The following is a 12,420-nucleotide window of genomic DNA, read 5'->3' as shown; positions in this document are numbered from 1 at the left end:
CAGTCGCCTACACTGCAGGTGGATTCTTTACCATCTGAGCCACCAGGGAAGCCCTTTAAACAGATACACCATCTCAAAAAAGGGCAATCAATTTCTGTTAGGAAAAAAGAGAGACTGGATATGGTTAGGCAACTGTTTCTGACACAGTCTTCTTCTTTGCTCCCCAATATCCAGGAGAGACATAGAGAATGCAATCACCAGCTGCCTCAAAGAGTCAGGTCCAAATTATTACCCAAGTGCTGCATCCAGTTCAACGTTCAGGGTATCTGGATGATGTGCAGTCTGCTCCATTGTATCTCGATGTCTCTTCTTACGGTCCAGCGGCACATAAACTCACAAGCAAGTGATCTTCTCCTAAACAGCTAATGCACCATAATGGAGAAAAAAAATGGGATAGCGGCAATAAAAACAAGCCAATAAACACAATCATCCATTTGGAAGAGAGGAGAAAAAGAAATGCTGATCCAGAGCCACTATCAAATCCTTTTGGGTAAGAACAGCAAGGGTCCCCAGCCCTGTCAGTGGAGTGTGTGAGGAGCTAGCTCAAAAGGTAGCCTTGGTTCTGGTTTCTGGAAAGAACTCCCTTCCTTGTCCTTTTCATCCAGTCACCTTTGTCCCTGGATGCTAAGCTCTTGTCATTGTTGTCTATGAGCACATCTGAATCAGGTTCTAGAGAGTACCCCTGGGGGTGGGGGCTCCATATCTAACCCTGCATGTGTAGTTTGGGCGCCCATGTATCCCTTTGACAGTAGAAAAGTCTCAGGCTGCTGATTGCCATGTTTGTTTATTATAATCATTATGCCATTTTTGAAAAATTTTTTTTCGAGGTATAGTTGATTTACAACTTTGTGTTAGTTTCAGGTGTACAGCAATGTGATTTAGTTATTCGTATATATACTTATATATATATACATATATGTACATATTTATAGATTCTTTTCCCTTATGGATTATTACAAAATACTGAGCTGTGTTCCCTGTGCTATAACCTTGTTGGTTATCCATTTTATATATAGTACTGTGTATCTGTTAACTCCAAGCTCGTAACTTACTCCTCCCCCCATCCTGTTTTCTTTGAAGTTGACCAAGAATCCAGCCTTCCTGCATCTATTCAGTAGTATACAAAGTAATTGCAGGCTAAAAAGAGATTTTTTTCGGGAAGGGTCGCATCTTTTATTTACTGGCCTCTGTGCTCTGCGAAGTCTTGCTTTCTCAAATTAACGGTCACTTCCTGGACTCATCTGATACATTGAACCTGGATGGGAATGTATTATCTTTAACTTGTCAGCAGGTTCCTAACTTCCTGTGAGACAACCTCAATCTTCTCTCTCAGCAATTGTGCAGCCGCTTCTCATAACTGCTTCCTTTCGGGGTGCAGATGCATTTGGCTTTTCCAACCCTGCAAGATCTAAATTATGAGGCTCCAATTCAACCCAGATTGCAGGCTGTAGGCAGGACCATCTCTCTTAGTAAATTGATCTTTCTCTCCATCTGGGCCTGTAGCGTGGCTAGCTCTCCGCCGAGTGTCTTATTCTATTGTAGGACTCTTGCTGAGAGCAGCAGGAGGATGCTAGCACAATTTTTAATTTCTTACCACTTTTCCCAACACTTCGACTGTGGTCAGCATGAGGTCTGATTTTCAAGGTACAGTAGGCAACAGATTGACAAAATATTTCACCAGCGCAGTAACAAGGACAGGAGGGATTTTAGACTACAAGACCTGAATCCTGAATGTCAGCCTCCCCACCTCCTGCATTTGATATTTTGGGTTCTGTTGTCTGTAGCGTCCTACTTCTGGAATTCCGTATCAGTCATGGTTGGTTTCAGCCTCATGTAACATAAAGCCTACATACATGATCTAAACAAGGTAGAGATTCACTGCGCTCTCACATGGAGGAAGCAAGTGGTCCGTGATAGGTATATTAGTGTTAGGATTTTCAAGGAACTGCGTTGCTTCTGCTTTTCTGCTCCATCATCCTCAAGGTGACCTTATTGCTCAAAATGTTTGCTGACTATTCAGCCACCACAGGCATGTTCCAAGCAAGAGGAAGAAGGGCAGCAGGGTGCTGAATGAAAAGTGAAGCCTAGGAGTGGAGTTAGCTTGATTTGAAATTCTTCCTCTACCTGTCTCCCAGGGACCTTCACTTAGGTCAATTAGGACACACCCAACCGCATGGGAGCCTGGGAAATGTAGTCTTTCAGCTTAGCCCTTGGCCATGCAAGGTAAAATTGGATCTCTGTCAGCAAAACAGAAGAGAAGGAAGAAGATGGGACAAGCTACTACCAGGGTCTTCCACGTTCTCCAGATGTTCTTTCTTCTCTGCCTGGTACTGCCAGAGCTTCCCTTGTGGCTCAGCTGGTAAAGAATTCCTTATGCAATGCAGGAGACCTGGGTTCGATCCCTGGGTTGGGAAGATCCCCTGGAGAAGGCAAAAGCTACCCACTCCCGTATTCTGGCCTGGAGAATTCCATGGACTGTACAGAACATGGGGTCTCAAAGAGTCTGACACGACTGAGTGACTTTCACTTTCACACTTTCACTTGAACTGCCAGGGCTGTGAGCAATGCCCCATCTGCTTTAGAACTGATTGCCAACAAGTTGAAGCTAGTATTTCATGGGGTAGGGGGAGAGGAAGGGAGACAATGATTATGAGTCACCTACATTTAATGCCAGTAAATTTCACGTTCTTTCCCAACAGTGGTTGGACTAAGAGAGAGAAGGGGGTGAAGGAGAGGTACTGGGCTTCGGAGCAGAGAAGGGGATCAGACACCAGAGACGATACCATTTGTTTTTCTGTCTTTGGCCAGGGTCATGGGCAGGCAACCAACTTCCGTTCCACACGGTCTAGCCAGTGTCACAGTCACAGTTGAAAAGCACCTTTTCTGCCCTGTCTGTTACTCCCCAAGCAGCCGTCTGGATCACCGGTGCTGCACCATCTTGATTCTGTGACTATGGGGGAGGCAAGAAGCTGTGCTGGGAGGTACTGTGTGTTGGCTCCTTTGGGGGATGTTGAATGGAGGTGGCATGGAAGATGTATCCCTTTTATGGTGAAATTGTCACATTGCTTCTAGAATGATAGCTTTCCCCCAGGGATTTCATATCTTGGCACATAATACAGCAGACCATTGATATCTAAGTTCTAAAGGTGGGTTGTCCTTGCCTTTTGGGACCAGAGACTGTCATCTGCTCAGCATCTGTGAATCCCACCTTTGCTGGACACTCCCATGCCCCGTCCAGGATGGGATGCTTGTATCTGAAGCCACTGGAGGCCTCAGTGGCCAAAGGCTCTTCCTTGAGGACCCCGCTAGGATTTGTCCTCAGTCAGAGAAGCCACTTCATACAAGGTGACACCCTGGCTCCATTGCCTCAAAGCCAGATCCCTGCAAAGCTTGTTATGGGCCCGGAGTCTCTGACAAGACTCCGATGTGTTTCTCATAGCCCAGCAGGTCCCTCCACTCTGTCCCACTTCCCTCATTTCTCTTAGGTGTTGGCTTTTAAAGTGAGTCCCCATCTGCACACAGATCTAAGTCTCAGTCTGCTTTTCAGGAGATGGGACCTGCACATGCCTGGGGGTGAGAAGGCAAAGCAGAAATTGCTTCTGTTGGTCATGATCCACGTGGCCCAGCATTGTCTTTTTAACGGCAGGGCCAGGGGCTTACCATGTGGGGGTCCCTGGTTCCCTTCACTGGTACCTGCTCCAGATGCTCTGGCTGACCTCTGAACCCCATGATTTCTTTGAATAATCTATAAGGTCTACCAAGAATTTAACAAGACCTTTGGGTGTCTATTATATATTTAATCTGTATCACCTATTTGGAAAATTGATTTCATGATTTTACTTAGAAAGTTTAGGAAAGAATTATCTTTAAGAACAATATGGCTGTTCCTCAAAAAACCTGAAAATAGAGTTGGCATATGATCCTATAATCCTACTCCTGGGCATATATCCAGAAAATTTATAATCTGATAAAATACATGCACCCAAATGTACAAAGCGGCACTATTTACAACAGCTAAGACATGGAAGCAACCTAAGTGTCCATCAAAGGAGGAATGGATAAAGAAGATGTGGTACATACATACAGTGGAATACTACTCAGCCATGAAAAAGGGTGAAATAATGCCATCTGCAGCTACATGGGTGGACTTAGAGATTATCATACTAAGTGAAGTCAGACAGAGAAAGACAGATACCATATGATATCACTTACATGTGGAATCTAAAATACAACACAAAATGAACTCATCTATGAAACAAACAGACTCACAGACATAGGGAACAGATTAATGGTTACCACAGAGGAGGGGAGGTAGGGAAGGGATGGATTGGGAGTTAGGGATTAGCAGATGCAAACTATTATATATAGAAGGGATAAACAACAAGGTCCTACAGTATAGCACAGGGAATTGTAGTCAATATCCTGTAATAAAACCACAATGGAAAGAATATGAATATGAATATATATATATGTAATAACTGAATCACTTTGTAGAATCACTTTGCTGTACATCAGAAACTAACAAAATATTGTAAACCAACTATACCTCAATTAAAAAAAAAGAATTTTCATTAAATAAAATCTCTTTCAGACTTTAAGTGGTACCCTCTGTTTAGAGTGGATTACAAACGATGCTCTGTGTTTGGGTAACACATACATATTCTCTGTCATCCTTCTACCAGAACTTGATGTTGTGACTGTGGGTCTGGGATGGGGAAGATGTCAGAGTTGTCCCCTAAGAACTTGGAGATGAGATAAATAAGATTAGCTTCCAAAGGTTCAACTATTAAATCCATACAAAATGTTTAGCAATCTGGATACATAAATAAGAGACGGTCTGTAAATATGTGACCAAAGGATTTGCAATGTCCTCCAATCCCATACAAGGTGAGCCGGGTCTCAGAGAGGCAGGGCAAGTATGTGGTTAATACTTAGGAAGCAAAAGCCCAATCAATTGTCTTCTAATGCATGAACATAAAGAAATAGTCTGGATCACAAAAAACTCGACAGGACACAGCTTGGCAGTGTTTTTCCAGCAATGGCCAAGCTAAGAAGACACTGAATCTGCAAGACAACCTTAATTAAATTACTAGAGAGGTGTTCTGTAGCAAAGGGTAGGGATGATTCATCACACAATACCATGGCCTGGATAAAAATCTCCCAGACTCTCCACCTCCCTTTGTTCTGACTCTGTATTTACTGCACAACTGGAGTTATTATTTTTACCTCTCTAGAAAGGGGCTTTAACCCAGCAGGAAAAATGAGAATTCCTTTAATCGGATCAAAATAATTTCCATTGTATCCAAAGAAGCTTTCCATCTCTTGATGGACTTTAATTTTAATTTGATTAGTGTGAGTCAGCGTCCGGGCTTCCACCTGCTTCCAGGACGAGGACAAAGTTGGCATCTCAAGGGCACAGAGAATCCACCAACGTGAGACCTCCCCGTGAGACAGCTTGGTAAAGAGCCATCTGGCCTTCGTCTCAAGACTCCTCATCTCTCAGGGTGGGCGGACATCCTTTGGAAAGCTTTCCTGAGTCTGTCTGCTTAATATTTTACTTTCAGAAAATGCTGAATGTCACTGGCAACTTTGGGGATTTCTCTGTAAACTTGCCCTTCAAGACAGCTCATAAAAACCCGAGATAAAATGCCTCCGGGACCTGAGAGACCTGTTAGACATACATCCTCATACGAGTGATGCCTGTTTATGTCCATGCTTGATATAATAAATACACCAAAAATATTTATCTGTCTTTGACAAAATATTTTCTTCCATCCACTGATGTTTGGCTGGAGCATGCTGCAACTCTCAAGAGCTTCAGGAAAGTTTGCATCAATCACACACAGAGCTGGAACTTGGTCTGGTCTGGATTCCTAAGCTGGCTCTTTGGACAACTACCACCCCCCAGACTCCCCAAACAGGTTGCTTCTAGCACAGCTCTTCCCTCTTCTAGGCCGACCTTCCTCTGCCTGTGGAGTGTCTTCTGGGTCCCCGCCTTGAACTCTGGGCTTCTTGTCCAAATTCTTCCTGGTAAATCAGGCCTGCCCAGATTCAGTGTACCCTGCATTCTCCTTCCAGAGCTGTAACCTCAGTTTCCCAGATGCTAGGGGGACCAGCCTGTCTCCCAACTCTGAAGGACTGGGGTTTGGCCTCATGACGAGCTCTCTTCTCCTGGGACAGGATGGAGCCAAGTGTCTGGTCTCTCCCCAGTGCATCTGCGTCTCTCCCAGGATGCGGAGCAGAGGTAGCAGACCAGTTTGATAAACAACCACAGCTCTGCAGCCTCACCGCAGGCGTTACTCTAGGGAGGTGATGTGAACCGCAGGTGGAACCGCTGGCAGACCAGAGGGTGAGTGACAAAGGAAAGGCACAGCGCACGTGGGGACAGAGTCAGACCCACCTTTGCCCTCAAGGGGCCCACAGGCCAACAACCAGTTAAGACACAGTGAGATGAGTCCTGAAACAGATGCAATGACTAAGGGCTTCCAGGGATGGAGGGACGGAGTGCCTGCCTGCTTTCTGCTGAGCCTTGGAGGATGCGTAGGTTTTACTTGTAAGAAAAGGATGAGCAGGATGCTCCCGGCAGAGGCGCTGCATGGACACAGGGCCTTGGTGTGAAGGACGGTAGGCAAGTCACTTGTCTGTCTTTAAGGGAAGATTGCAACACTCAAGATAATCTTGGAAACTCATTAGGAAACTGATGTATCGCTTCTCACTACATCCAAGAGAGATTGTTTCCCAATATTGAAACGAGATTGTGTTTCTGCGTCTAAGCAGCAGATGAAGGAGTTGGCTTGAGTTTCAAAGTCATGTTCAACAAAACGTGTTTCTCCCGAAGCCCCACGCTGAATGGCGGAGCTCACACTGGGGGGATGGGCAGGGAAGTACGTGGGCACGGGGGCGGGGAAGGGAGTGGTGTGCGAGTTTACAGCTGCCTGCCTTCTCTCCACATCTTGGGACAAATATTCTAGGATGACGGGAGCCAGAAACACCATCCATCCGAAGCATCACTCCCTCTCCTGCCCCGTTTCTCTCCTGCCAAGGTGGTATCACTGAATCTGCCTCGGATGTGGCCACACATGATTGGGCTGCAGAGTCCATAGGTGGCCGGATTGGCCGAATCTGAGAACAGGAGGGGAGGAAACACTGAAGAGGGAGTAGGTCAAGTTCATGTTGAGATGTGTCTTGAGCACCATGCTGAGTTCTTGTCTTTTAAGGACTGGCGACCTGGGAAAGAATCTGCAAACCATCCTGTTGGGAGCAGGAAGGATGGATCAAGGAGGGGGTGCCAGTGGAGTCAGGGAGATCATCTGGCCGGCAGCTGGGGAAACCCAAACACACAATGATCAATATCTCAGCTGATGAGACCATCACTGGGGATAGAAATGAAAGGTCCAGGTACAGAAATATTTGGGTGGCACGTCTGACAGGGCTGGATGGCCAGTAGGAATTAGGGGTACAGGAAAGGGTGGGTGAAAATGACTTCTAGATTCTTGATTTGAGCATCCGGAGAGATATAGCCCCTGAAGCTGTTAGAATTCCTACGGGACACAGATGACCTATCCAATTAAGATAATTTGAGTAAGCCTTGTTTTGTTTTACAAAGGGCCTAATTACAAAGGTGCAGAGGGCCACAAGGGACTGTCCAGGACCCTGAGGCTAGATTTGAAATGACAGGGGAGGAATCTGTTATCAGAATCAAATGGGCGAGTTCAGGAGAGAGAGCCCTAGAGAGGAATATTGATCTTCTGAGAAGGGATGGTGCCAGTCCAGGTCGACCCCAAGGGAAGGAACCAGGGAATAAATGCCCTGACCTCACCCTCCCACCCCAATCTGATCTCCTATTCTTGCCCCCTATCAACACCCTCAGCCAGAAACAAAAGGCTTGCTGTCATCCTTATTTGGGAGTGGGTCTCTAGGGACAGAGAACAACGTGGAAAAGGGTGGGGAGAAGACCTCATGCCAGGGAAAGGGGGAACTAAAGATCTCCAGCCCGGACTTCCCTGGTGGTCCAGTGGTTAAGAATCCACCTGCCAATGCAGGGAGCATGGGTTCCAGCCCTGGTCTGAGAAGATCCCACATGCCATGGGCAACAAAGCCCATGCACCATGACTACTGAAGCTTGCACACTCTAAAGCCCATGCTCTGCAACAAGAGAAGCCACTGCAATGAGAAGCCTGCCCACTGCAACAAACTGTAACAAACAGGGAACAAAGCCACAAACAGGAAGCCTGCACCGCAACAATGACCCAGCGCAGTCAAAAATTAAAAAAAATTTTTTTTTAAAAAGGTCTTCAGCCTTCAGATGGGCAAGGAAGTAGCAGGGAAGAGTGGGCTTGGGGGAGAAAATGACACCCTGAGTTCAAACAGGATGAGGATTCAGAGATCTGGGTCCTATTCTAAGAGGATCCAGGAACACCAGGGAGTCACCAGTGTGCACCAGACCATGTTCTGTTTGAGCCGTGTTGTTGCTGTTCAGTGGCTCAGTCGTGTCTGACTCTTTGTGACCCCATGGGCTGCAGCACACCAGGCCTCCCTGTTCTTCACTATCTCCCAGAATTTGCTCAAACTCGAGTCAGTGATGCCATCCAACCATCTCATCCTCTGTCACCCCCTTCTCCTCTTGCTCACAATCTTTCCAAGCATCAGGATCTTTTCCAATGAATCAGCTCTTCACATCAGGTGGCCAAAGTATTACAGCTTCAGCTTCAGTGTCAGTCCTTCCAGTGAACATTCAGGGTTGATTTCCTTCTTCAATTTAGGTCTTCCTGCAACACTCAAAGAAACTTTATCTCTGTGTCACAGATAAGGAAATTGTGACTTGATGAAAATGAGAGCACTCTCAAATCAGACTGAAAGTGAAAGTCACTCAGTTGTGTCCTGCTTTTTGCGACCACATGGACTATACAGTCCATGGAATTCTCCAGGCCAGAATACTGGAGTGGGTAACCTTTCCCTTCTCCAGGGGATCTTCCCAACCCAGGGACCGAACCCAGGTCTCCCGCATTGCAGGCGGATTCTTTACCAGCTGAGCCACAAGGGAAACCCTCAAATCAGACTAGTGAGAATTTGAATCCAGCCCTGCTTGGCTCTGAAGAGTATGCTATCTCCTGTCTGGAAGTTAATTAAAGTTGCCCAAAAACCAGAGAGGATGGAAGCCCCTATGTCCCACTCCAGTGCCTACAATTATCCAGACAATTTATAAACAATTTCACACACCTCACCTCCATGTTCGGATCAATGCCTATTTTCTATGGCTTTTCTTGCAGTGGTTCATTTACCCATCAGTTCCCTGAAGACTCAGGAGGCCTGTGTGATTATGATATTTGGGATTTTCTACAGCCTGAGGCTCCAATTAGAACAGAGGAAGGACGCAAATGGAGATGGAGTCAGAGTGAAAGAAACAGGGCTCGGGGTGAGCTCTGTTTAGGGAGAATGGAGCACCGACATCGACGGGCTGGGGAGGGTCCCTGCAGATGGCACTGCATCCCCAGCACCTAGGCGGGGGTCCCCCTTAATGCCAGAGGTCATGGCCAGGGGCAAGGCGACCTGTGAGTTCCTTGGAGCTGATCATCCATAAGGTAGAAGCCCAGTCTTGTGGGGAACAGACTCCTGGCATAGCATTGCCTGCTCTTATCAGCCTGTGGGTGGATTTGGACTAGTCCAAATCTAAGGACGAGTTCCAGCTAGATTTGGTTGCTGGTCATGATCTTTCTTATATGTTTTCCTCTTCAGATTTAGAAGTTAATACTTAAACAAAAACATAAAAGAACGAAACTCAAAAAGCCCTCCCTTTCTCCTCTCCCTTTTCTGCTTATTCCTCCCTCCTCCCCTTCCCCTTCATCTCCTTCTCCCCCTCCTCCTTCCCCATCTTCTGCCTCCTTTTCCCACTCCCACCACCTCTTTCTCATCTCCCTATATTCAACTAACTGGACCGGTGTGAAAAACTCTGACCTTGTAAAGTCAAGGTACTTGGCCAAAACCTGCTGAAGTTCTCAAACCACAGGGTTCACAACAAGGAGACTCGAAAACTGTCACCAGGCCACCCCAGACTGCAGAGACTGACAGTGAGAGCAGCGGAACTAAATTATACCTGAACCAAAGGTACGGAGACGAGTGATCGCCCAGGAAAGTGTGACAGGGAGGCTTTCAGAGGTTAAAAGCAACTGTGTGGCAAAAGGGCAAAAGGCAGGGATACAGCAAAATCAGAGGAGGCCTAGAAGGGGCAGAGCAGTAGGATATGACCAGTCTCATCTCCTGGGGGTAGGAAAAGGGTTTGGGTCTTGGGACGGTGTCGGCGAAGCATGGGCCATCACTTTGTGCTCCATGGATCCTGGAGGGTGGCCAAGGGGGACCTCTCCACAGCCTGCCTGGGAGGGGTTCCTGCCCAGCGATAACAGTTAGGGCACACTGGGCGCCCGGCAAGGCTGGAGGGAGGGGGCTGTGACCACAGAGGCAGAGGGAGGTGGGAGAGCCCAAGTTTCAAGGGGATCCTCAGGGCTGGAAAGCTAAACACCAGAACAAGGGCATCTCTGGGCTTCAGATGTCCGTCTGGAAAGAAGCACCTTATCCATGGAGAAAGGGTGAGGTAAGTGGGTTTCACGTCCAAAGCTCACTAGGAATTGTCTGTTTCTATCACCTGTCTCTACTCCTGTAGTCTTTTCTGCCCCTTGGACCTCTTACCACTACATTGTGAGAAGTGTACACTGTCCATAGTTGAGACACTCTCAGGAGTGCAGAGATTGGATGAGGATGGTCCCTACCCAAAGTCCATGAAGTCCAAGACCTGGAGAAATTCATGTCACACCGTCACTGAGACAGATGCTATACACTGGTGGCATTTCTTTTCATTTAATTTTTTTTTTTACTTTATATTGGAGTGCAGTTGATTTACAATGTTGCATTAGTCTCAGGTGTGAAGCAAAGTGATTCAGATATACATATACATATATATACATATCCATTCTTTTTCCATACAGGACACTTGTAGGATTTTGTGTGTGTGTGTGTGTGTGTATTTGTTTGTTTGTTTTTTAATTTATTTATTTTTTATTGAAGGATAATTGCTTTACAAAATTTTGTTGTTTTCTGTCAAACCTCAACATGAATCGGCCATAGGTGTATATATATCCCCTCCCTTTTGAACTTGCCTCCCATCTTCCTCCTCATCCCACCCCTCTAGGTTGATACAGAGCCCCTGTTTGAGTTTCTTGAGCCATACAGCAAATTCCCCTTGGCTATCTATTTCACATATGGTGATGTAAGTTTCCATGTCACTCTTTGCATACATCGCACCCTCTCCTCCCGTCTCCCCATGTCCACAAGTCTATTCTCTATGTCTCTTTCTCCATTGCTGCCCTGTAAATTCTTCAGTATCATTTTTCTAGATTCCGTATATATGCGTTAGAATACGGTATTTATCTTTCTCTTTCTGACTTACTTCACTCAGTATAATAGGTTCTAGATTCATCCACCTCATTAGAACTGATTCAAATGCATTCCTTTTTACACTTGTAGGATTTTTAAGGAGGAAAAGAAGAGAAAGACTCCTCTTGCTTGGATTGTAAGCCTCTTGTCATCGTATAAAATGCAAGAAACACCCCTCCTTTCGTAGCATTTCCAAACTCATTCAGTTGGTCCTGGTGTATGGGGGAGACTTTCTAGAAAGAGCAACTTTGCTAGCTTCATTCATCACCAGGTATCACCTCACATCAAGGGTTCACTCTGCAGATAGCACTTAAGATCCAGGAAGGAACAGAAGGCAATTTCTCCCTGGAAGCTACCGGAAATTATTTGCCAGCAACCATTGGCTTCAGCAACCCCCAAACCGTGCCATATGTTTCTGAAGTGTAATATTTTTTTCTGAACTGGCCAGGTTGTGAAATACAGGTTGCTTTTGGAAGACAGGTGCCTGCTCTGCTACCCTCAGTTCTCAGCCGTGAAACTCTTGACAAACCTCGCAACATGGGTCGCAGAATCTAGTCAAGAGGCTGAGTGAGACTCTTGCCAGGACTGAGAGAAAGTGTTTTGCAGCTTGCATCTGACAGCCCTCATCAGACGCTGGGTCCAGACTGAACGTTGGAGCTGAAACAGGAAGACAGTGATCTGAAAGAGGAGCCATGGAGGCTGGGTGAGTGGATTTGTATGTCCCCTGAACACACACACAGTAAGTCTGTGTGTTTTCACCTCAGCCACTGCCTTCAACATCCAGCCCTCACAGAGGAGCTGGAGGTATGGTGCTGGGCCCATGGAGGTGCCATTTCCATTTGGGGTAAAGGGAGCATTTGCTGTTATCGATTAGTCGCTAAGTTGTGTCTGACTCTTTTGTGACTCCATGGACTGTAGTCCGCCAGGCTCCTCTGTCCATGGGATTCTCCAGGCAAGAATCCTGGAGTGGGTTGCCGTTTCCTCCTCCAGGGG

This window comes from Giraffa tippelskirchi, chromosome 8 (assembly GCF_054371585.1).
Source record: "Giraffa tippelskirchi isolate mGirTip1 chromosome 8, T2T-mGirTip1v1.2.pri, whole genome shotgun sequence".
NCBI classification, from domain to species: Eukaryota; Metazoa; Chordata; class Mammalia; order Artiodactyla; family Giraffidae; genus Giraffa; species Giraffa tippelskirchi.
Note: the sequence above shows the minus strand (reverse complement) of the source record.